This window comes from Ciconia boyciana, chromosome 1 (genome assembly GCF_034638445.1).
Source record: "Ciconia boyciana chromosome 1, ASM3463844v1, whole genome shotgun sequence".
Taxonomy (NCBI): Eukaryota; Metazoa; Chordata; class Aves; order Ciconiiformes; family Ciconiidae; genus Ciconia; species Ciconia boyciana.
In genome coordinates this window covers 119,410,441-119,433,348 of record NC_132934.1, presented here as the reverse complement: position 1 = coordinate 119,433,348, position 22,908 = coordinate 119,410,441, and the positions used below count along the sequence as shown (strand labels likewise).

The following is a 22,908-nucleotide window of genomic DNA, read 5'->3' as shown; positions in this document are numbered from 1 at the left end:
CCACACACAACTGCAAACTGCTGGCTAGCTCTGTAAACAGATGGTGCTTATTTATAAGACTTTGGTTAAGTGGCTTGTTTCAGCCATACATTGGTTTGTGTGCCCTTTTAAATACTTTCTAACCTTTTCAAACACACCACAGAGTAACTGCTGTTTAATCGATTCCCATATGACAGCTCCCATTGACAACTGCAATGCCACACCATCTACCTTTGCTTTCATTATTCAGGAGATTTAGACTGGACAGGCGTACACATAGCTAGGTAATCTCTGGTCATATGTTAACCACACGCCTGGGTCTTAAACCAGACTTCACCTCATAAATCCTCATACCTTCTGCCAAAGCAGGTACACTTCTGATATGACAATTGATAATGGAAAAGTACTGCTGATATCTTTACCATGACAAATCAGATTTAACTGCCCAAGCTTCAGTTTAGGCTGAAAAACTGAAGCTTGTCTACTTCCACCTTGTATCCAAAGAAACTAATTAAAATATTTAGTTCCCAAACATCAGAATTTTCCTTAATGCATCTATTCCTTCACCCACTTAGATGGGTTTTTCTGGGGACACTTATTCAGAGATGTTTCTGAGCCACTGCATCTAAAAGGAGCAGAAAAAGGAAGAAATTTCTTCAGTTACAAATACATACACTTTTATCATCCTAGAAATCCTGCAGAACTCAATGTAAACCTTCTCTAAAAAAAAAAAAATCTCTAGCCCTTAAAAATCAATCAATGAGCTAGCCAAGTCATAAGTCTTTCCAATAAGACTTCAGCCACAACATCATTCTGATTGTAAACTCACCACTCACTAGGAAAAAATATTAAAATTACTATATCTAGAGTGCAATCATTTAAGAAGCCTGACATGGAGGATGGCCTCAGCTCTAAGCTTTCTCCTTTTTTTCCTTCTCTCTGGGAAATAGACAAGACACAGTCTGTCTCATCATCAGGTGATAATTTTTATGCAGGACAAGTTCACAGGCTTCACATTTATATTAAAATAGTCGAACTCCGTACTTCAGAAATAGGGTCACACTGCCTCTCCAGAAAGGCGAAGGGAAGAGACTGATTTAGCAGGTTGACAGCAGCAACCAAAGCAGTTTTGGCTCACAAATGGCTATTCCTAAAACTAACTCTAAACACATTCTTCAACGTGGAAAGATATCCTTTTTCTCTGTTTGCAGAACTCAAAGTCCCAGCGCATTATTTATCTTCTTCTACATATCCCAAGCATAATACTAAAATGGAACATGGAATAGCCATGCAAGTGTAGTAAATGGGGACATAACCACAACTTAAGTTTGCTTACAGAGCTCAGATTTGCCTTTTAATTAGATCTATCGATGTTAGAAGGCACTTGAAGGAAATTTTAGGATTCTTTCTAGGAATTTAGGATACTGACAAAGTAACTGGGACCCTAAGCTCAGAGATGGGAAAGAGAAGTTAAAAGTTGTTTAAAGAAAAAGAGGAGGAAGCCCGTATTTCCAAAACTACATATACCACAACTACTCTTCCAGCTCCTTTTAACTTGGAAACCAAAAACCAAGCTCCAGCTTTCACCAGACATGTCAGTACAGAAACACCATATTTAAAAATCTTGTTCAACATGCTTTCAAATAGCAGTTCATATGAAGTTCAATACCTTTGAAAACTGACAGTGGTCAAGTTCAGGCTCCATGACAACCAGATGCATTCAAAACTGATGGCGAATAAACTGAGTTATTTCATTAAAATATGAATTCTCAGGCTGCAGTTCCCCAAAAGCCAAAGCTGATTTAGATTTGGCTGCTGTGTTCCCACCCACACCCCTTCTTGCCCTTAACCACTCAGCGCAGGCCCATCTCTTGCACCACGTCTGGCACCTGCCCCAGTCTTGCTGAGTCAGTTCTGCAATTTAGCATGATGTAAAAATATTCACCTTTTTTGATCAGTTTTCTGCTGACTCTGCACAGCTCCAGAGCCCGAGTCTGACTTTCAGCTTAAAAATCTACACGGTAAATAAGAACCTAATTGTTCTTTTTAGCGTGCGCATACAGCTAACACATTTATATTCTGCATAATACTACTCGATTGCAGAGAACTTTATTTGCATTTTTGTGCAGTCTTTGATGTTCTGGACCTTTGAAACTGACAGTTCCTAGGTCAGGGCCAGGAGTCCAAACACTTACTGATACTGGAAGTGAGGCAGCCATGCTCTAGGACTGTGCTGGGGAAAATAAACAGGGCATTCTGCTCATGGAGGGAGAACCTCATTGCATTAGGCGTTGTGTGACACAATAAAATGGTGATCCTCGCCTAAAAAGCTCACTATCTAAACAGACCAGTTTGTCCACAAAAAGACAAAAGTAGAGAGCTCACAAACTTTAGCTATCTATAATAAGGTTTGCTGTATAGGCTAATAGTACAGGAGAAGTAAAGAGCAACCTGGCTAAAGTATTTCCAATAGTTCTTGCCAAACTGCCACGGAGCACCTTGAAGATCACAGCTAACATCTCATTTGATATCGATAGCCATAGACCCCACCTTTACTTCAAGGACACAAGTGAAATGTTTACAGGCTTTTCTACATATACATTGTGTCTGTCGTAATAGTTTACATAAACAAATTTGAAGAAATAAAATTTAATCAGGCATGCCAACTACAAACTTCTGTGATGTTGGAAAGCAAAATGAACAAAAAAAGACTTTTCACCACAGTAAAATCCAGCATCCTTACCATTCAGCTCTCAATGTTCCAGCCTAAGTATATACAGAGACTTCCACAATATGCTTCAAGTCCTAATTCAGGCTCAGGTTGACCAATGTAACAGTAGGAGAGAAATCTGAATTCTAAAGCAAAAACAATTCTATTTTGGATTACTGCAGCAATCACACAGGGAACATTATTTCTATTATCTTAGGAGATCTCAATTTAGAGGAGCTAAGGAAATGCACTGCCTTCAAAATTCAAGACACCTCTAGCATAAGCACAATACCATCTATTTCTTATGAATTGCACTTACTACATACTCTCAAATACATTTTAAAAAATATAATGGAGTATTTGTATTTCAACATATGAATTAACAAATGCAAAGATACACAATTTATCAGATTAAGTCCTTCAGAAAATTAACTAATTTCACTATTAAAAAAATTAGTGTTAAAGCCCCTTAACAAATAACTGAAGAATGAGTAGAATACAATCCCACTGATACCAAGTGTTCTATGTTCCATCTATACTCTCCCACACTCTCTCCACTTTATTTGCATATCATTCCTAACTTGGTGGTTGTGCTACATTTCCATAATTCACATAATATCTTTCCACTGAGAAAATAAAACATTATCCAGGAGCCATGTCCTGTAAAATGAGTAAGCACTGATTAAATCCCAGAAAGTTTCTTCTTCTTCTTCCCTAAAGGTAAGCACCCTAATCACTGGATTGGAGAGTCATGTTTCCTCTTCTCTCCTTCTGCCCCATGATTCTTTGGTTCTTTTTTTGTACAATAGTACAGATTACATGGAACTCAAGGACACTTGCCAAGAACATTTGAAAAGCCAGGTGGTCTAGGTATTCTCATTGGAATTGAACAACGGGAGTTCGGGGTCTCTCCATCTGAGGAAAACACTAAACTGCCAGGAAAGGCAGCAGTCACCCTCCATCCTTCCTGACTCTCAGGTGCACAGTTATGCCCCCTTTCTTGGAAAGCTTCAGTGTTCACACTGAATAGACGGTATAACAAATCAACTTAACAACCCAGTTAAAAACCGTTCACATCTTTGTCAGGTTCATTTCCTGCCAGTTTAGTAAACGGAACTGGCTCAGCAAATGGTAAGAAAAGGCTTTTTGCACCAAAAAAAGATGCTAGCTCAGTTTATGCCACATAACGTAACTTCCCACCAAGCCTATGCCTTCACAAGCTGACCAAACTCAGGGTTACTACTTATAAGAAAAGAGCAAGTCACAGACGAGGCTTATCTTCCTGGCAGTCTTCCACCTCATGATGAAACAGTTTTGGTTGCTAAATTGGCAGTAAAGTTTTTACCTTTACTTACATCATTAGGTTTTTGTGCTTAGCTTCTTAAGCTGGCCCAATGTGGAAAAGTAAGCAAAAAAATGCCAACGAAGAGAACTTGCAAGTATGCTTAACCAAGAGAGAAAGTGGACAGAGACAATCTCTTGTGATCCAATTTAGGCTGCTGTCAAACAGCCATGTCATATTCCCCTGCAACATCCAGGCACCAAAGAGGTAGGGGTTGCAATGATGAGGGCTACAAGTCCATCTGTGGCCTTAGTTTAATTCATCTCAGGCTCGTAAACCATCTTTGAAGGAGAAAACTACTGTAACTCTTGTATCACGCTCATGAGGTAATCTCCAATGCATATAACATCACAAGGCACTCCAAAACTATGGCAAAGAAAAGTCTCCGAAGTAGATCAACAAAAAATGCACAAATGGGTTTTCCCCTTCTTTGTTCCTTCAATGTAGTAAATAAATACATGAATAAAGATTCCACATTTTCCTCACAACATTTACTCTAGAACTATAGCCCTAACATTTGTCAGAATATAGATCACTGTCAGCTCCAAAAATTTTTAACAAAATATGAATCATCCTAACATAGTATTTTTTAACTTAACATAATTCAACATGGTCTTAAGTTCCATCTGTAGTTCATTTACCATGGCCTTATTCCCCTGTTAAGGAACCAGTGACCTAGAAAACTCTCATTGAAGGAGGAGATAAATTAACAAACTTAAGTAAATTTTCATATAATCTAGTGATGAAGTCAAAACACCTTCTTTTTCAGATTTAAAACTCTGACGTCTTGTTTTATTATCTTGTTAGCCTTCATCCCTGCCGTTAAGCATAATGTTAAAGAAAATCTTGGTATATCCCAAGATATACCAAGATACTACTGCAGAGGTAGTAGGCTGCAAAATTTTGCTGAGCTTTAAATGGTATTATAATCCATTAAGAAGAATTCAAACACTCTATTCAAGTCATATATGCATGTGGATGCATGCACACACAGGGAGAAGAGCCAGTACAGACAGAGGGCACACATCAACAAACAAAAGCTTTACTGGGGTACATTTATTATCACATTGAATAGAGATTTCATCAAACATTCATGGCAGCTCTATACCTCTACAAAATATGGTTACATGTAGCTCTTTGGAGAGTCTAGAACACTAGTTCTGCCAGTTAAAATCATTGCCTTTTCTGCAGTAAGTTAAAAAAAAAAAACAAAAACAAAAAAAACAACCACACACACACCAAAGAAACCCCACTAAACAAAAAACCACACCATTAAGCCCAGAACATACTCATCATAATCTAATGTGAACTTCTACACAACTTTTTTAGAATTTCATCCAGTAATTCCTCATCAAGCCTTCATCAAGGTATGGAATACCCCACAAAAAGATCTAATCATTTAAAAGCTTTCAATGACCAAGAAACCATGACACTCTTTCATCAAATGGAATAGATTGCCAAGCACCATTAAAACTGTATTATTTCCTGTTTATTAATATAGAAGACAAGGACTTTCTGGTGTGGAAAAGGTTTTATGAATCTAACAAGAGGTTGCAGATACCCTACCATAAGGTAACTCAATCCGAATTTGACAGCTAAAAGTTAAAATTCACAATCATGTTTACAACAAGTTACCTTCTGTCAGCTTATCCTTAGTAGCTGACCACATACATACCCACCTACACGCACACACGCCCCTTCAGCCCACAACAAATGTAAGAGACTTTGCTTTCACTCAGACAACAGAAAAAGGAGGTTAAGGCTAAGGATGAAGTAGCACATGATTGCTAAGCCAATCTAATCATTTGCTGCTACGAAAAATAAAGGGGGGGTGGGGGGGGGAGAGGCGGGAAGGGACCTGTTCTGCCCACATTCTTCCCTTTCCCAATCCTCACTGCTCTAGCACTAATTCACCCAAAAGAAAACCTACTTTTTTCAGGTTTGCTTTCTCACACACACAGGCCATGCCAAGTCATTTGAATAAATATGTCTCTTTTTTTTGATGTACTAAAGGTTTTAAAGAACTCAGGACATTTTATTTTTTTAATAACTCTGTTATATTGTGGTCCTGAATGTGTAGTTCAAGCTTAGTCTGTCAACTTGGCATATTGTTTTGAATCCCTTTTTGAGTGCAGTCACTATGGAGATGTATGGAATTCATTTTTCAAAATATTCTCTGATGGCAGTCATAAGACAAAAGTCTAAAAGACATCTCTCATTGAGATAAAAGCCCAGGAAAATTCTCTCTAACAGAGGCCTTTCAGATTAATTTTGTCTCACTAGACTTTTATGAGGCCAAATAGAAAAAGTTGAACCTTTGGGACAGTTTATATGAACCTCAACAATTCCAGCATCCAAATACTGGGTATAAACTGATCAATCTAAGGCTCTCCAAGTTATCTGTCATTTCTTCAAGAAGCAGACATTGCACTAAAACTTTGACAAAATTATCCATTTAAGTAATGCTAGGACATGCTAAGATTATACAACTGTCTGATTATTTAATAGTATTTCTGCCAGCATCAGAAGTTGCTAAGGTTCTGACCAGAGGAGTTTGGTTTCCTGTAGCATTTTTTTTCCTGATAAAAATTCCTAAAATTATTTTAAATAAGGCAGGTTGCAGGAAGGAAATGAGGACAAATTAAAAAAAAAAAAAAAAAGAAAGAAGCTTTTAAATCCTGACCTTGCAGACCTCCAAACAGTACTCAAGATCACCACGTCTAAGGTATCCAGGAAATAAAAAGGCAAGAAAATTTTTAGTGTCCCACTGAAGTCCTTGCAGACTACCAAGAATAGCTCGCTAGATGGAAAGACTCCAAAACAAAGCCACTTTTCCAGCAGATTTTCTCTTTAATTTTCTACTAATGTTACTGAACTGGTGTATTTCATGTAACGATGTGCTGTGCTTTTTAAGAAAGATTGCTGTAAAAAGGTAATTTTTGATATAGACCTGCTCTTTTTACCGTTTTGTGAAGGAGCTCAAGAAGGTCATGAGTGTGATCTGACACACTCCATGGAAGATGCCAGCAGAGGTATCCTTAGGAAGAATACAATTTTTATAGACACATCTGAAACAGCAGACCAACATATGAAATTGCAGTGGCATAGCAAAAGGGATAACAAAAGCATGATTCAGAGCTCATACCAGGTGCACCAAATGGACTGGTTGCAGTCTAATAGACTCATCTCTATAGCCCTTCATATGATCAGTTTTCAGTGCAAGGCAAAAAGGAAACACTGAACATGACAATGTAGTCATCAAGATGGTCACAACAGAGAACTCCATCCCAATTCATAACGCCATATACTACACTGACATCTTCCTTTCCAATGTAAGTTAGAGGAAGCAAAGCCACATTTAATGGCTTCAAAACTGGAACTTCCCTCTTCCCAACACTTTTTAAAAAAAAAAAAAAACCAAAAAAAAAAAAAGAAAGCACCACCTTTGGAAATAAGCCAGAACTCCACACTGCTAATTTGAGATTTTACTTGAACTGAACATAAAGGAGACTTAATAGCTTCAGAGCTTAAGAGAAAGAGATCTCTGTGGAGTTCAGTGGTGCTACACTGAATCCATCTGAGGAAAGATGGATCCCCACATGGATCTAGCAGCCAAGGCCTACTCTCGCTTTTTTGCTCAGAGAGATTTTTATTCAAAATATTTCAAGTTAGCTTCATACTGGATTTACAGGAATTACTAGACAGCATGGAGACGTTCTTCATGGTGCCTCTGTGTTTAGGAAAGAACAAGAGACATGCTAACCTGTACAGATTATATCTGCCACAGACATTGGCTGAAAACACTGAGCAGTCTTCCTGCCTTTCCTGAAGGGGTCAAGGAGATGGCAACAAAGGGCAACAAAGACAGCCAAAGCGGGAAGTTCTGAAATGCAGAATAGTCAATCCAAAGCAAGTTAGGGAAAAAGAGAAACAAAGCTTTATGAAAAGTGCAATGGACTGCTGAAGAAGGGGATGGGAGGGAGGAAAGACGGGCACTAAACATCAAAGTAGCTAAACCATTATTTGACTAAGGAACCTCAACTACTCCTAGAACTGAGCAATACCATGTTGTTTATCACAAGCCAAAAGTCTTTCACCATGAAAAAAAACATGCACAAAAACAAGCATGATGAACAAAGTTTACTGAAGAGTAGACTTGAACAAGACTCAAAGCAGAAGAGAAGATGGACAGGGATTAAAAAAAAAAAGACAAGCCACAAACCACTGAAGAAATACAGCATTTACAAGTAATACTTTTATTTACTCACCAAGAAGGAACCAACTGAATGTTTCCAAAGACAACTATTGTAATTCAGAACAGTGTTTGCCCTATTAGCATGTACATCCCGATAGCAGGCTGCTTGATAACCTGACCTAGAGCAACTGGCCTAATGAAACAAAAATCTGCAAGCTCAGAGAGCAATATGTTTAAGTGTGCTCTCACATAGGGATGCAAAAGTAAGATGTTGTCCATCACATTTTTCATGGAGAAAGCACACCTTGCAAGGTACTTCAGGTGCTCCTGCCCTCAGTCCACCCAAAGGCTTAGAGAAGCAAAGGAGATGGGCAGAAAAACTCTTTATAGCAGGAAAAAGGCAATGGAATAAATGTATTGTCCAGTCTTCCATGTTGTTATTCAAAGTCACTTTGGATTACTAAAATATGGATGGATATTAAAATATGGATGGATTCAGATATTGAGGAATCAGCACTCCTGTCTACCTTCCCAACTAACAGGTAAATAGTTATCAACAAAATTTAAATAACTTGAACAAAAATATTAGATATCTGAATACACGGAAGTGAAACAACAGCATAATCCCAGCAGCTCTGGTCACTTATTTAAGAGGACAAGCAAGCATGGAATTTCCAAGAGAATTATTTGGTTTTTATGGTTTTTAACATAACTGGTCCAGCTGGTGGTTATGTTAAAACCAGGCTATCAAGAGAAACATTTTTTCATGTCTCCTTTGTATAGCAGGAACAAGAAAACTAAGCATCTTTACTCTGTAATTTAGCTTCTGGTATCAATAAGCTACGTCCACATCTCAGAAAGACAGCTGAAAAATACCTTTTATTAGAACATTAACTTTAGAAACTTCAATTCATCTCTCCGTTTGTCCGAACAGGAACAATACATATTTTGTGTGCATATATCTATCTTAAGGCAATATAGAATTCAAGTTAAAATTTCAGAAGTGCGTAAGATTGAGAAGAAATCTATATATTGTGTTTTTTTGTGGTAATGTTTGGGGGGAAAAAAACCCCAAACATTTGGGAGAAAAGTAAAAACTTTGGGTTTCTTAAGAGGTTTTAGTCTTTAAAACGTGGAATTTTTTTTCCTCAAAAGCATTGTTCTTACAAGGGGGAAGAGAAAGTAAGAACAAGTGAGAAAGAACAAGCAGGAGAAACCACTGAGCAAGCAAGAGACTGAGCCAGTGACAAAAAAGAGGCACTTGAGAGACCGAGCACTGGAAAGGACACGAGAGGAAAAAGGGCATGAGCAGAAGTTAGAAAATTGTAAAAAAGAGCAAGCGAGAGTGAGGAATAACTAGAGGAAGAGCACAGATGAAAAGAGCACAAGGAAACAGATGCATCAGGACTAAGCAGGAGAGTTAGAAAGCAAGCAGGAGAGTTAGAGAACTCGTTATCAAGTAAGACGTGTCAAGTAGCGCGTGTTAAAAGTGCACACGAGCAGGACAGCATCAGAGTAGGAACATTAGAGAGGGAATAAGCATGGAAGTTTGAGATAGCAAGCAAAAGTCTGAGAGAGGCAGAGCGAGGCGGGGGGGGACAGAGAGAGACTGACAGGGGAGTGATTTACTACAGGAGGGGTGGCAAAAATTCCTCAGAATTATGTTCTCCATTAAGTAACAGTCCTATCAGAGCCAGTTAACCAACCCCTGCCTCTTCTAGGCACCCTGGTGCTGTCCACCCACGCAACCCATTCCATTATCTTGTCAAATGTCTGAGCAGCAGCACAGTGTACGAGGTCTGGGAACCGATCTGACTGAAAAGTAACCTGATTCTCCACCCACACACACACCCAAATGTTATATATATAAAATTATATATTTCAGCCAACTTGGTTTCCAAGTCTGATTCACTGGTTGGTCTTACAAACAGCTGTGCCAACACAAAGCAGGTGGGAACAAGCAGCCAGAATCTGGAGAGAAGGGGAGCTGCTTAAGCTACAACTGCCCTCAAAGAACTCCTTGTTGCACACTTTGCCTTGGAACAACTCTTTCAACAATTTCCCTCAAAGTGCTTCAGTGGCTCTACATCTTGCAGCATGAACTTCACATCAGTTTGCTAATACTTACACTGTAAAACAAACACATATAACATCAGATTAAATACTGCACATGTCCCACACCCCTCATAGATGAGATATGAAAATAAAGAGTTGTTGCTTTTCATCTTTTTGCTTCTTTTTTATCAATTATTTCAAATTTGGCACAGGTACAGTTTTGGGGACAGCTAGGCAATTTTCACTAGCCCCAGGAAAACATACAGATTTCAGTGGGTGGAAGGAGAAAATGGTTTAGGGTAGAAGGGGGGAGAAAAATCAATGTTGCTTGTGCTTTTCTCTGAATATACTGTTCTTTGCTGTGCTGCCCTTCACCATTCTCTCAGCACTGAAATTACGTACCAGCCTACAATCTTATCTTATGCTGGAAGATGGAATTGATCTGGATGAAAAAGAGATAATGAAGCCTTCTCAAATTTCCCCCAAATTTAAGAAGGTCTAGTAGCAGAAGATCAGTAGTTTCAATCTTTACTCATCAGCTTCTGTCAGTTTGCTTCCCTTCACTGCCACTACTACCGAGCAATGTCTCGAGACTCTGTGACAAGTTTGATCAGCTGAAACTAGAACACAGATGATTATTGTAGAAGAGCCATATTTAAGACATTTAACCAATTTTCCCTCATGAATGCCAACCAAACCCAAGCATACAAAAGAGTGGTTTACACAACTGGTATATGCTTGCACAGGTAACCCATTGTTCCCCGAACTGTTCACTCTCAAGTGGTTGACCCATAAGATTGAGAACTCAGCCCTGCCAGATCAGGTAGGAGAGGCGGGAGCTTCTGTACTAGTAAGACAGAGATGTTTCAATCATACAAACTAGGCAAATACCATATATGCCTCTTTCTCTTTCCATGTGAAAAAAAGTTTTATAAATGTCATAAAATCACAGACTAAGTTAAGAAATGTTTAAGGCAGGCCTGATACACAATTCTGTCTCTTTTACGTATTTTGCAACACAATCTTTACTCACACGGTCAAATGCTATTTTATTCATTGAACAGATGCTTATCATGTACATCAGGAGGATAGCACATGGAAAACAAAGCTATACAGTAAATGCCAGCTATACCATAAATGATACTATTTACTGAAAGACTCCATTAGTTCTTTCCAAAATTGAGGTATGTGTATCAAATGGGGCAAGAGATTTAAAGTAAAACATGATTTTTTTTTTAAAGACAAGCAAACTCCCTTTGGGAAAAACGAGTTCGAACTCTAATTCCCCCAAATTTCAAAAGAAATCCTAAGTTCCTTGAGGAGACCTCTATCTGGATATGCTGAGTCACTCTCCAACCTTAAGAGACTGCTTCTCCGAGTTACAAAGCACTCAGAATATAAACTCAAGTCAAATGTAACTGCAAATACATAGCATCCTGCTATTAAGACATAAGACGCCTAAACCCTTAACCTCAGCTCCACCCGTTGCGTCACTGCGTAACTTTAGGCAAGTCACTTTACCTTTCTTGCTTTCATTCCCACTGCTAAAAAGCAGCTTAGTAACATGTATTTATCTCCTGTTAGCAAGGCAAGAACTGGTTTGCGTATGGAACGGAACATGAAGTTAAGTGCTATACAAAAGGCCTAAAATCTCTGAAACCTCTCTCCCCACCCCAAAAAACAGGAACTCAGTGCCTTAAGTTAGGCTGCCAATAAGCAAGACACAAACATTTCTAGGTTTGGTGGGGTTTTTTTCTGTACATGAAATCCTAATCACTGAAAAACGTTTCTCTTCCACAAGATGCGAAAAGAATCTGTTACCATTTGCTAGATTCAGATACTAAAATGTTACACCTGTGCACAAGCCTATAAGAAAGTCACAAACCTGAGACTAAGTGCAAGATCTGGACAGTGCAATTATTAACACCTTGTACTAAAAAAAAAAAAATTCTCTTTACTGCATGATGAAAGATAGTTCAGACTGCCAAAAGCAAGAGACAATTTTCCCATTTTTGTCAGTGTTCGAGTGCTTGACTTAGTTTGGGAGTTTTTATGGAAAAAACTAACAAAGAAAAATGCAACCCTACAGAGGTACTCAAGATTAAAATATAAGCAGAAAGACCGTGCTTACAACATATGAAATATAACGTATACCTGTTTCCTCAAATGCATAAATAAACTGGCACTGTCAATCGGGGAGCTCATAGGTTTCAGAATATACATAATGACTAACACATAACTTAGAAATTGTATTCTGGGCCACTGTATGCTTGCTAAAAATGTATCTTGAGCTTCTGCCTCATGAGACCCCAGATCTCAGATTGTTTTGTATTATGCAAACAAAACTTTGCTTTAACATACAATGATTAAAATTAATATTAAGATTTTTTCTTAAAGTAGTAGTAGTCCAGAGAAAGAGAATGAATGCATGCTGTGTAAAATACACAGGTGAAAATATCCCCAAACAAATCCTACAAAGACAGGAGATAAACCCCCTTGTAAGGACCACATCAGATATCATTAATGATTTCCATTCATGCCTCCAGATTATTAGTTTTTAGACCTTCTATCATTAAGCTTTTGTACAAAAGACTATCAAATTACAATAACTCACAACTCTATTTGTTTACCAGAAAAAAATAAAAATAAAAAACAAACACGTATGCATTTATGTAATGCTATAACAAAAATGCTACATAGGAGAACATTAGGAATGAATGGGTATGCATCTCAAAGTCATGAAATCCTGATTAAATGCAGAAAGAAATAATATTTACTTCATATTGTACAGTACAAAACAAAGTGGAAAACAAATCCCAACTAAGGTCTCTAAGTAGTACAACAATGCAAAACCAAGCAATTTTTAACTACGGTCTTATAATACAACCTTCAACTATAGTTTATAACACAGTATCATACATACTCTTTCCACTCGGCCTTCAAAATAAATGAATCATTTACGATGCTGTCTCTGGTAGGCTTAGTTCACAGAAGATATTAATTCACTTAGAAACTAAGCTTGTAAAACGCAGCATGGATTAAAAATAATAAACCATCAGGAAAAGTTTGAGGAGATATAAGGATCATTCAAAATGAAGCTGTAGTAACTATATAGTTAACTGACCTCTCCCCAGAACTGCACCTGCTAGTGCCTCTGATTTTGGAGGAAAGTGTAACGTAAGTTTGTAGCCTTACCATATATAGAACTTAAGCAAAAATCTGATTTCAGTGGGAAGACATAGCCAGATATGTGCAATCATGTACACATTCAGCATTTGCAGTAATGCTCATTTTCCTGCATAGGGCCTGCCATGAAAATCTCAGCTTCTGAAGGCACACTATGACATTGACAGGAAAGTCACCCTAAATACAAGAACACAGAATTCTAAGCTTATAAACATCTGATCGTGGTGAAAAAAGTATATTCAGCTGTGTTATTTCACAACTATGACCCAGTATTTGTAATATTTATGAGTAACTTCTACAGAAAGGGAAACTGCCAAGATCTTCATGCAACAATCACTTCTTGTAACACTGACAAAGACATCAATATATTTCAAACACTAACTTGCAATTTTTGGCATACCATTAAATTAATGTCTACTTATCCACAAGTTAGAAAGAATAACAACAAAGAAGCCAGAATCAGACATGATCCAGGAAAGTTACTGAGCTTCCAGTATCAATCAGATTTCAAAGGAGTATATTAGAAACTGATTCATCTGTAATCAAACACATACCCTACATGCATTTCATGTATAAGTCCTGTTAAAACTGTATTTGAAAAACAAGAACATATATGGTTATATATTTAGAAGTAGGAAAAAAAGGTGTAGTTACAACTGGACAGACAAAACAGACATCAGTGTAAAGAAATTCATAGTGTTCAGGAAAATAAAGAATTGAGTAAGTACTCATACATTAACTACCTGACAATATTTTTTCCTCTTTTTACCCCTTCTTTCAGTTTAAACAGTAAACTGATAGCATGGACACAAAACCATTTCCTCTATAAAGGAAGTGGATGTGCTATGCTCCAATTGGCTCCTCAGTGACAGGTCCACTGGCAAAGTAAATGAGAAGTTATTAGCAATTTACATAGTTCACAGGAACACAAATTAAGATTTGAGTACATACAGGTAAATAGGATTTTGAATGAACAAAAATGTTAGCTACCTGTGTTTGAAGCCAGGAAGTCAAAAACCAATGAACAATAGGTTTTCAGACGCTAGGATTTGAAAGTTTCACTGGCAAGTTTGATTTAATCACTAAAATGTACTTAACTATGATTGTGCCAACTACTCATTCTAATAGTTCAATTTTTTTTCAGTAACTCATCAAAATTCACTCTAAATTATTTCAATTGTATTTTGAAAGAGTAACTCTGGAAAAAGAAAAATAGAAGGTTTTGGAACTTCATGTAACACAACTTGAAAGCTTGGTTTCTCACAGCTGGAACAAAAATGACACTTAATGTTAATTTCACTTTCATTTATTCAGTTTCACTTTCAGGTATTTAGTGCTACTAAGACCCTGGAAACTTTGCAAGTAGTATGTTTACAAATAAGTGCTAGCTTATGTTATTTTAACTACAGAAACATTCTCACTGCTTTGAAGAAATGCTATATTCAGAGATGAAATTAAACAGATTATGTCTTCACACAGGGTAACTGAAATAGCTACTGTCTAGACTTCAGAGGTTCCAGAGTATTCACACTGTATGGATGTAAGCAGAGCTGACTGGGAACTATCTTCCACATTTCCCTAGCCCTTCAGTGGGTATTCTCCCTGTAAATTGCATGGACAGGACATTTTGGAATGAATGAGGATATGATAACATCAGTACCTTTCATACTGAGCCACCCCATCTCTGTCCTTTCCAACTGTAGAAAAACTCACCTATCCTTTAGAGATTGGGGAGGGGAAGGAAAAAAAAGGAGGGAAGTGAGAGAGGGGAAAGGAAACCTTATCGAGACAACAGGACTTTATCTCACCACTATGTGCTTTCCAATCAAAGAGGAGCTCCTTTTTTTGATCTGTGCTCTCAGACAAGTAAGCCATAATTAAGCACCCACAGACACTGGACAAGACTCATATACATGAGTATTAGGGGAAATGGAGCTGAACTACAAATAAAGCTGGAGTTAAGTATGAACTAGAAATCTATTCTAAAGTAATGAAATACATTTGTACTAGCAAAAGCAGTTGAGTCATTTTTTCACTCGAGCCTGGATAAAACAGAATCAAACTCAGAATTGTACCTTCCTTCCACATAAGGGAAAAAGATAACCCATGGATATCAATTACAAACTGTTACATTAATTGTTACACGCAACTAACGATTAGGTCACTGTAATTCTATTGGTATATTGTGTCACCTCAAAGAGAGAGTACTGGATAACTGTACACGTAGAATATGTCTTTCTGGAAGTAACAATTGTTTATAATTATCAGAAATCTCTCCAGTGTTTTTAAACTATCAATAGACTACGGTTCCCATAACTCTCCTCTTGAAGGACCCATGGAGGTGAGGAAGGAAAAGGAGAGTATTCCACTTCTCAGAATGTCTTGTTTACTTTTTTCCCCACTCGTAAGCTTACAAGAAAGGCATGTTTGCTCAGAAAGGTTTCTTGTATTATTTCAAATAGTCTTAGAGCAAAAAAGAAGTCTCGCTGCATAAACATATCAAGTCTTTTAGACTTCTTAAAGTCTGATTAGCAAAAAAGTTATTAAATTTTAAAAAAAAAAAATGTTTCTTACCAAACTCTTACTGAAAAAAAGAGATGAAACTGTAAACTTAACAAATAATCTATTGTACTCAGCTATAAAGACAAAAGCAGCAGTTCTCTGTAAATAATCCTATTCTACAACAGATCTATTTACAAAAGGATTTCAGAAGTTATACAAGTCTCCCGTGCTCCCATAAAAAAAGAGATATCAGAAAGTTTTTGACTTCACTTTGGAAAATAGTTCTCCAAATCGCATTAAAAATTACCACAGAAAGACTAAACATATACCAGTCTTCAATTCTTGCTCAAAAACATAAAGCTTTAACAACAACTTTCAACCTACAGTCCCATAGCCAGGGTTAAAAACACCTGAAATAAAGAGGTTTTAAGGGGAATGCTGAAAAGATAATCTAATTATAGCAACAAAATTGCTTCTTTGGTAAGAGTATGTTTTAGTCTTCAAATCACCACCCATTTCAGTTCAGATGAAACCATAAAATGCTGTCATAGCAAATAAAGGTACAATTTTTCATGTGTTTTATTAACTAGTCTTTTTGCATACTACCGTATGACCAGGGGGTACAGTTTCAAACATGTTAGCATAACCTAAAAGGGACTTTTTCACTTTATGTTAAGGTGTTGACTAACTAATTTGAATTAAAATGACAAAAATCACTTAAAATACATAGTAAATCACATAGTAAATCCATTAAGGCAAAGCCTAATAATACAGTTAACCCAGACACATGTTTCTGTGCAAGGTCCTATCAGAATTAAGATTTTAAAATGTGGTATACATGTTAACAAGTATGTCTTAATTAAATGTAACTTTAAAAGCTTAGATGAGGCACACAGTTTTTACTAGATACCAGTCATGTTTTTCTACTTTGTGTAAACTATCAACCAGTTTGTTAAAAGTCATTTATGGTCATCATGTGTTAATTCCCAGTCTACGCAAAACCCACATACTTTAAAAATTGATAAATTCCTTATGACTACCTCATTATTTTACACAAGTAAGAGAATACTACCCATAAACTGACACTGAAATAGAGAACTCTTGGCTGCTATTAGGTAAAATTATCCTTGTTGCGGCTTCTCCGTCACTGTCCAATGCGGGGGAGGGGATTCCAGTGACAAGTTCTAAATCCACCCAAGTATTGATTCAGGAACTGCAACGTTGCTGCTCATGTAACAAACTGTCTTTCTTACCTATTTGCCTGGAAACAATATTAAACTATTGTCATATGTAAATGTGTACACAATGATTTAACAGAAGGAATTGCCCTCTTTTCTTGATTTAAGAAGACTGTGCTCTTTATTCAATTTTGAACAAGATACACTTGCTTTACTCAAAGGAATATTCAAAAACCATGAATTAAACTCGATAAGCTTCATAAACTTTGACAGAATTTTTAATTCACAGCAGAAAATGTAAATTTAACACCACACACATATTCTACTTCAGACTGCAAATAAACACTCTAGTTCTAAATAATTCATATAAGCCAAAAAACATGAAGCACAGCCTACAAAAGTAGTCTATATATATACACACCAAGTTCACCAAATATATATAGATAATAGTTAGCAAATACTAGCTCATACTCAGAGTTATTTTCAGTGTTATTATTCTAATTCTATAAAGCATAATTAATTTTCCAAAAATATCCAACCTACAGAGGTTGAGGGGAAGGGGGTGTGGAGAAAAAGAGACACAAGTTTACCACAACTTTTTAGGGCTACAGACTATTCCAATGAGATAAGTTAAATTCTGCTTGGTTACAGGCAGATAAATAAATATTTCTACAAACAAAATGTTTGCTTATTTATCACCAGACATCATTGACATATTCTTCAGCTTTACACTCCTTTTCTTAAGGAAAGGAGAATGAAATACCAACGTGACAATAAAAAAAAGTTAAATTCTACTTATCTAGACCCCCCCTATGATACTATATCCATGTAAGTGTGACTATATATACCTCCTGGCAAAAGTTAACAGCACACTCTCATTCGCATTAAAACAGTAGGTCGTCAAAAACACGGTTGTTGATTTATTTCGTAGTCAGATATTCTGTCTTTGTTAATTTTAAAGAACAACGAATGTTTATTTCCCCCAATGACTGTGGAGTAATAGGAGAACTAAGTAACAGCAGCAATCTAGACACATGATCAAAGAACCCCTACATAGTCTTTGGACAGACTAAACTGAAAACTTCAAAGCTGACTGAGATTCAAAAATGCACCAATTTCGAAATTTCAAATTACAGTACTTTTAATTGCGTTTTCTGATTTTGTGGTGGTGGGAGGGAATGCCACTCCAGAGAAGGAGCACCCTATGTATCAGATGAGGTCTCCAATTTCTTCAGCAACACAAAGCTAAATTCCTAAAAGACTGCGGCCAGCTATTAAAATATAGAAGTGCCTGTGTGTCCCTGTGCCTATTCCCAACTGCTTCTCCCTCCTCTTCCCCACCCCGCCCCCCGCCCAGATGACAGTCATCTCACACAGGTACTCCTTCTACATCGGCCTCCAACTTCCCCACCTACCACACAAGTCCCTCACGCGGGTGCAGGCAGGGGCACCTAAAGCCTCCACCACAACAGGTGCCTGCTCAGCTGATGGTTCAACTCCTGACGCCCTCCTCGCCTCCCTCTACCAGCTCCCAGACCGGGGCGAGACCTCGCACCCGCCCACCGCAGGGCGTTGCGCATAAGAGCGAGGGGATCCAGGCGAGCTCCCTTCCTCCATTGCCGGTCCCGCGGCCCCTCTCGCCTCTTCCCAACCCGGCAGCGACAGCCTCTCCCGGACGCCGAAGGGAAAAGGGCCGCAGAGGCCGCGGCCGTCGCCGCTGCCCCCCCGGCCATGCCCGGCCTGCCCCAGAAGGGGGCGGCGGTAGGGAGGGCGGGGAAGAAGGCCAGGTCCAAAGCCCGGTACGGGTCCCGGCCCTGCCAGCTCCGGCCCGGGGCTCGGCGGGCCCCTGCGCTCTCCCCACCTCCTCTCTCTAAGATGGCAGCGGAGCTGCCCCCTGCGCTGCGCCCCCCTCGACCGCGCCGGGCCGGGAGGTGGCACCAGCTCGTCCCGCTGCGCAGCTCCCCGTCGCCGGCTGAGGGGTCTCACTTACCCGTGTGGGGGGCTGCGGGCCCTGCGCTCCGGCCCGGCTTCTCCCGGTTGAGGCCTCTTCCCTCGGGCGGCGGGCGCAGGCAGGGCGAGGAGCGAGCGCTTCCCCCGGCCTCGGCCAGGGGCCCCGGCGCGGCAGCGCCTCCCTCTTGTGCGCTCCGCAGTCCGGCCGCCCCGCCGCGCTCGGGCCCGCACGGCTGGCGGCGATGCCGGTGCCGCTCGGGGCGCGGGGGGCACCGGCCGCGGGGTCTGTCCGCTGCGCGCCTTCCTCTCTGGGCGGCGAAGGGGGGGCCCGGGCCCGGGGGGCGGATCCGCGGCGCTTCCTGGCCGGGCTGGATTTTCTATCGCTCACAAAATGGCGCGCGTTCCAAACCTGCGCAGCGCCCGGCGGCGGCAACGGCAGGGCCCGGCCTCACCTCGGCGCGGCGGCGGCGGCCTGAGCCCCGGCCAGGCAGCGCGGGGACAGCGGCGGGCGGGCGGGCGCGAGCGGGCGGGGGAGGAGGAGGAGGAGGAGGAGGAGGGGGTGGGGGAAGCGCAGCGCCGTACCGAGCCCCCGGGAACTCCTCGCTCCCTCCTTCCCTCCCCGCCTGCCAGCCTCTACCTCCTCCCCCTCCCTCCCTCCCTCCCCGCCCGCTCCTCCTTCCCCCTCCCTCGCGAACCGGCTTCGCCAGGGCGCTGCGCCGCCCCGCTCCCCTCCCGCACCGCTGCTGTTGCTGCTGCTGCCTCGAGCCTGTCCGCGCCCGCCCGCGCGGGACGAACTTCTCGCGTGTCCCCGCCGGACCCTCGGAGGACAGTTTTTTTTGAGGGTGTTCTTTCGTTTTCTTGCGCGATAACGCCTTTCGGGGTGGAGGTGGGAAGGAGGAGGGGAAAAAAAAAAATAAACCCCACGATTCAGGCGGGAAGAGGTTTTTTTTCAAAAAAAAAAAAAAAAGCCAACTGACAAAATGGCGACGGGGCGAGCCTGTTTCTATGGCAACTGTCAATCACGCGGCCCGGCTGCCCCACCCCGGCCGGGCGGGAGACGGCGCTGACGTGGGGAGGGCGGGGAAGAGAGCGACGGGCGAAGGGCGGGCCCTGGTCGCCTGGGCAACCGCTGCCCCCCCGCCCTCCGCCGTGTGACGAGACCCGTGCGGCCGCGCCGCTGCGGGCCGGGATGGCCCCGGCGCGCGGGGGCGTGGGGGAGGGGGGCGGCGGGGCGGGGCGGGGCGCCAGGCCGGTAACGGCGCTGGGGGGAGGGGAGCGGCTGCCCTTGCCCCTGCCGCGCGGTGGGCGCCCGGGAGGGGGCGGCCCGCCTTCACCGCCGCCCCGCAGGGCTACGGCAGCGCCATCCCCGGCCCGCAGGGGGCGCCGGCACCGCGGCGGCGGGGCCGGGCGGCGCTGGAGGCGGGCGGGGGGGGCGGTGCCCTCCGGCCGCCCGAGGCGAGGCGAGGCGAGGCCGAGCAGGCCGGGCTTCCCGCGCCGCCCGCGGTGGGGGGAGGCCCCAGGAGGGCAGTGGGGTCGTTGAAAGCCGCCCTCCCAGGCGGCAGGAGCGGTGTGGTGTGTCCGGGGGACTCGGGCGGGCAGGGGTCCTCCTCATCCACCCCCCAAAAAAATAAATCTATTCACCCCAAAAAAAACCAATCCACTACGAAGTTGCCTCGTCTGGCAGGCGCGGTGTGGGTGTGCTCTGTGAAGGGAGCCTCGGGTTGCTGAGGGAAGACTCCTTTCTACTCGTAATTGCGGAGCGGAGTTGCGGCGTCGGTGCAGCTAGCCTAAATCTGTGACAGGGATTTTTTATTTTTTTTTTCTGGAATGCCCACAAAGATCAAAAAGTAGAGTATGGCCTTTATCTAATACTTAATTCTAACGTGATACTTTAGTCATTTTAGTTCACAGCCAGCCTCCTTGAAGAAATTAGGACATATTACTAACACTTGTTCCATTTGCTTTTCTTTCTATGTTAATATTTTTTATCTCAGCTTAAAAGGTGGAAATAAGCAGCCAAGGAGAGGGAGACAGGTGCAGCAACAGCCAAAGTCGTAGGTCGCCCAAGTAATCTAAGCGTTGCTTTACAAATGCAGTATCACACGCAGCTCAACCAAGCTAAAATTTTGTTGCAGCTGAAAATAGCAGTCCAGAGTTTCTCCACCTTCAGCCACGCAGTCCCTCTGCCTCTTTTTTCTACATCAGCAGGAATGTTAGCACGATCAAACCAACCGAAACACCCATCCAAAATAAAAAGTTCTCTGTATGGCTAGGAGAAATACTGATGCACAGGAGACAGCAGGAACGTGTGGCGGGGGAATTGTGGGACCACCCCACTGAGTAACAGCATGGTGTTAGGTTAGATTAAGTCATCCATGAAATTGCACCTTAAAGCCGTGGTAGGTGTCTGGGAGCACCATTACTTCAGCAGTCATTTCTCATTCCCCTCAGCCCCAGAAAGATTGAGAGGTCACTTTGAGCTGCTTTTGACACTTCTCTCTTTGCCTTCAAGTATGACCAGAATGCAGCTCTTACCCCAGGACGAGGAAAGCCAATACGCGTGTTCTGCAGCGTAACAAAGGCATACAAGATCGCCTCCTTCTAGCCAAGGACTCCCAAGTTAGTATCATCGTATTTTGGCCTCAGGTTACCTGCAGGCATGGTGTATTGTACAGGAAATCCAGAACATACAGAAAAGCACTCGCTGTCTTGCATACGCTCTGCCCAATTCATCAGTAAGGAAGGGCAGCTCTTCTCTTGGGGACCGTGGGGTCCATCCCCATGAGGATTTTGTAAACCCTGCTAAAATATCTTTGCCATTCTGTGTGAATGGTGACATGCAGTGGCAGAATAATTTCTCTGTTGTTCAGTGTAGGTGACTACAAAGCTTATGGAAAGTTGTCACACCATTTACTGTATTAGAGTATGTTACAGCATGTAATTTGTTGGAGTTTGGGTTTGGGGTTTTTTTGAGGAGTTTTTTTTGCTAACACTTAAAAAATACTACAGAGTTTTCATGAGTTTGTGCACTTGCTCAGTAGTCCTCTGCTTTTATTTTGATGGCTATACCTAAGCTTATGGTATGTGGCAACTTGGGCTGAGATAAAATGTCCTTTAAAAGGTGATGGCCTTTTTTAAAATTTTATTTTCCAGCACAAACAATTAAATATTTTTGTCTTGTTAATACTATCTTGATGATGAATAACTTGTATAGTTCTTCTCTTGTACAACAGTATTCTCTTAAATGTCCATTTAATTAAAAGCATGTATACACACTACAGATGGTCTACATCATTTTCTGTTTAGGTCCTCAACAGCTAAAGTGTTGAAGCTGGTAATCATTAAAATTAAGGAACAAGGCCGCTGCGAACTGCAGTTCTACCAGAATCCTGCTCCAGCCACAGAATCTGGGATTAGAGCTGGTGTCAGGATGGACTTGCTTCTCTGTATGCATTTGGAGGAGCACTTGTGTCCTCTGCTCCAGTAGGTTTAGGGCGAGGGCTAGCGTTAGGGATCTGAGCATCTTCCAAGCTGGGACTCTGCCAGAATCCTGCCTCACCTGGAAACCTAGCAGACAGGGTGGGAGCAGGACAGAGCTTTATCTTAGCACTGGGAGCTAGGAGTCCTCTGCTGCAGGTACAGGCAGGGTAAAGGTTGGGTCTAGCGTTTGGGAAGTGAGCGTCTTCCAAGCTGGGACTTGGCCAGAATCTTGCTCCATCCAGAGAAATTTTGTTTTGATTTGAAAACCAGATCAGCTTCCTGATCTGTTGTGTAACACATCCCATAAATGGTTGTACTGGAGGAACCAAAA

General features: G+C 41.4%; 1 protein-coding gene across 1 annotated transcript in view; it reads right to left on the bottom strand.

Annotated features, from left to right (window-relative positions):
* The window catches only part of DYRK1A (dual specificity tyrosine phosphorylation regulated kinase 1A), an 85,810-nt gene extending 66,161 nt beyond the window's left edge, over positions 1 to 19,649 (bottom strand). The window contains exon 1 of the mRNA XM_072846629.1: positions 19,138 to 19,649. The gene's annotated coding sequence lies outside the window, so the exon portion shown is untranslated. The remainder of the gene's footprint in view (positions 1 to 19,137) is intronic.
* Between the last annotated feature and the right edge of the window lie 3,259 nt (positions 19,650 to 22,908).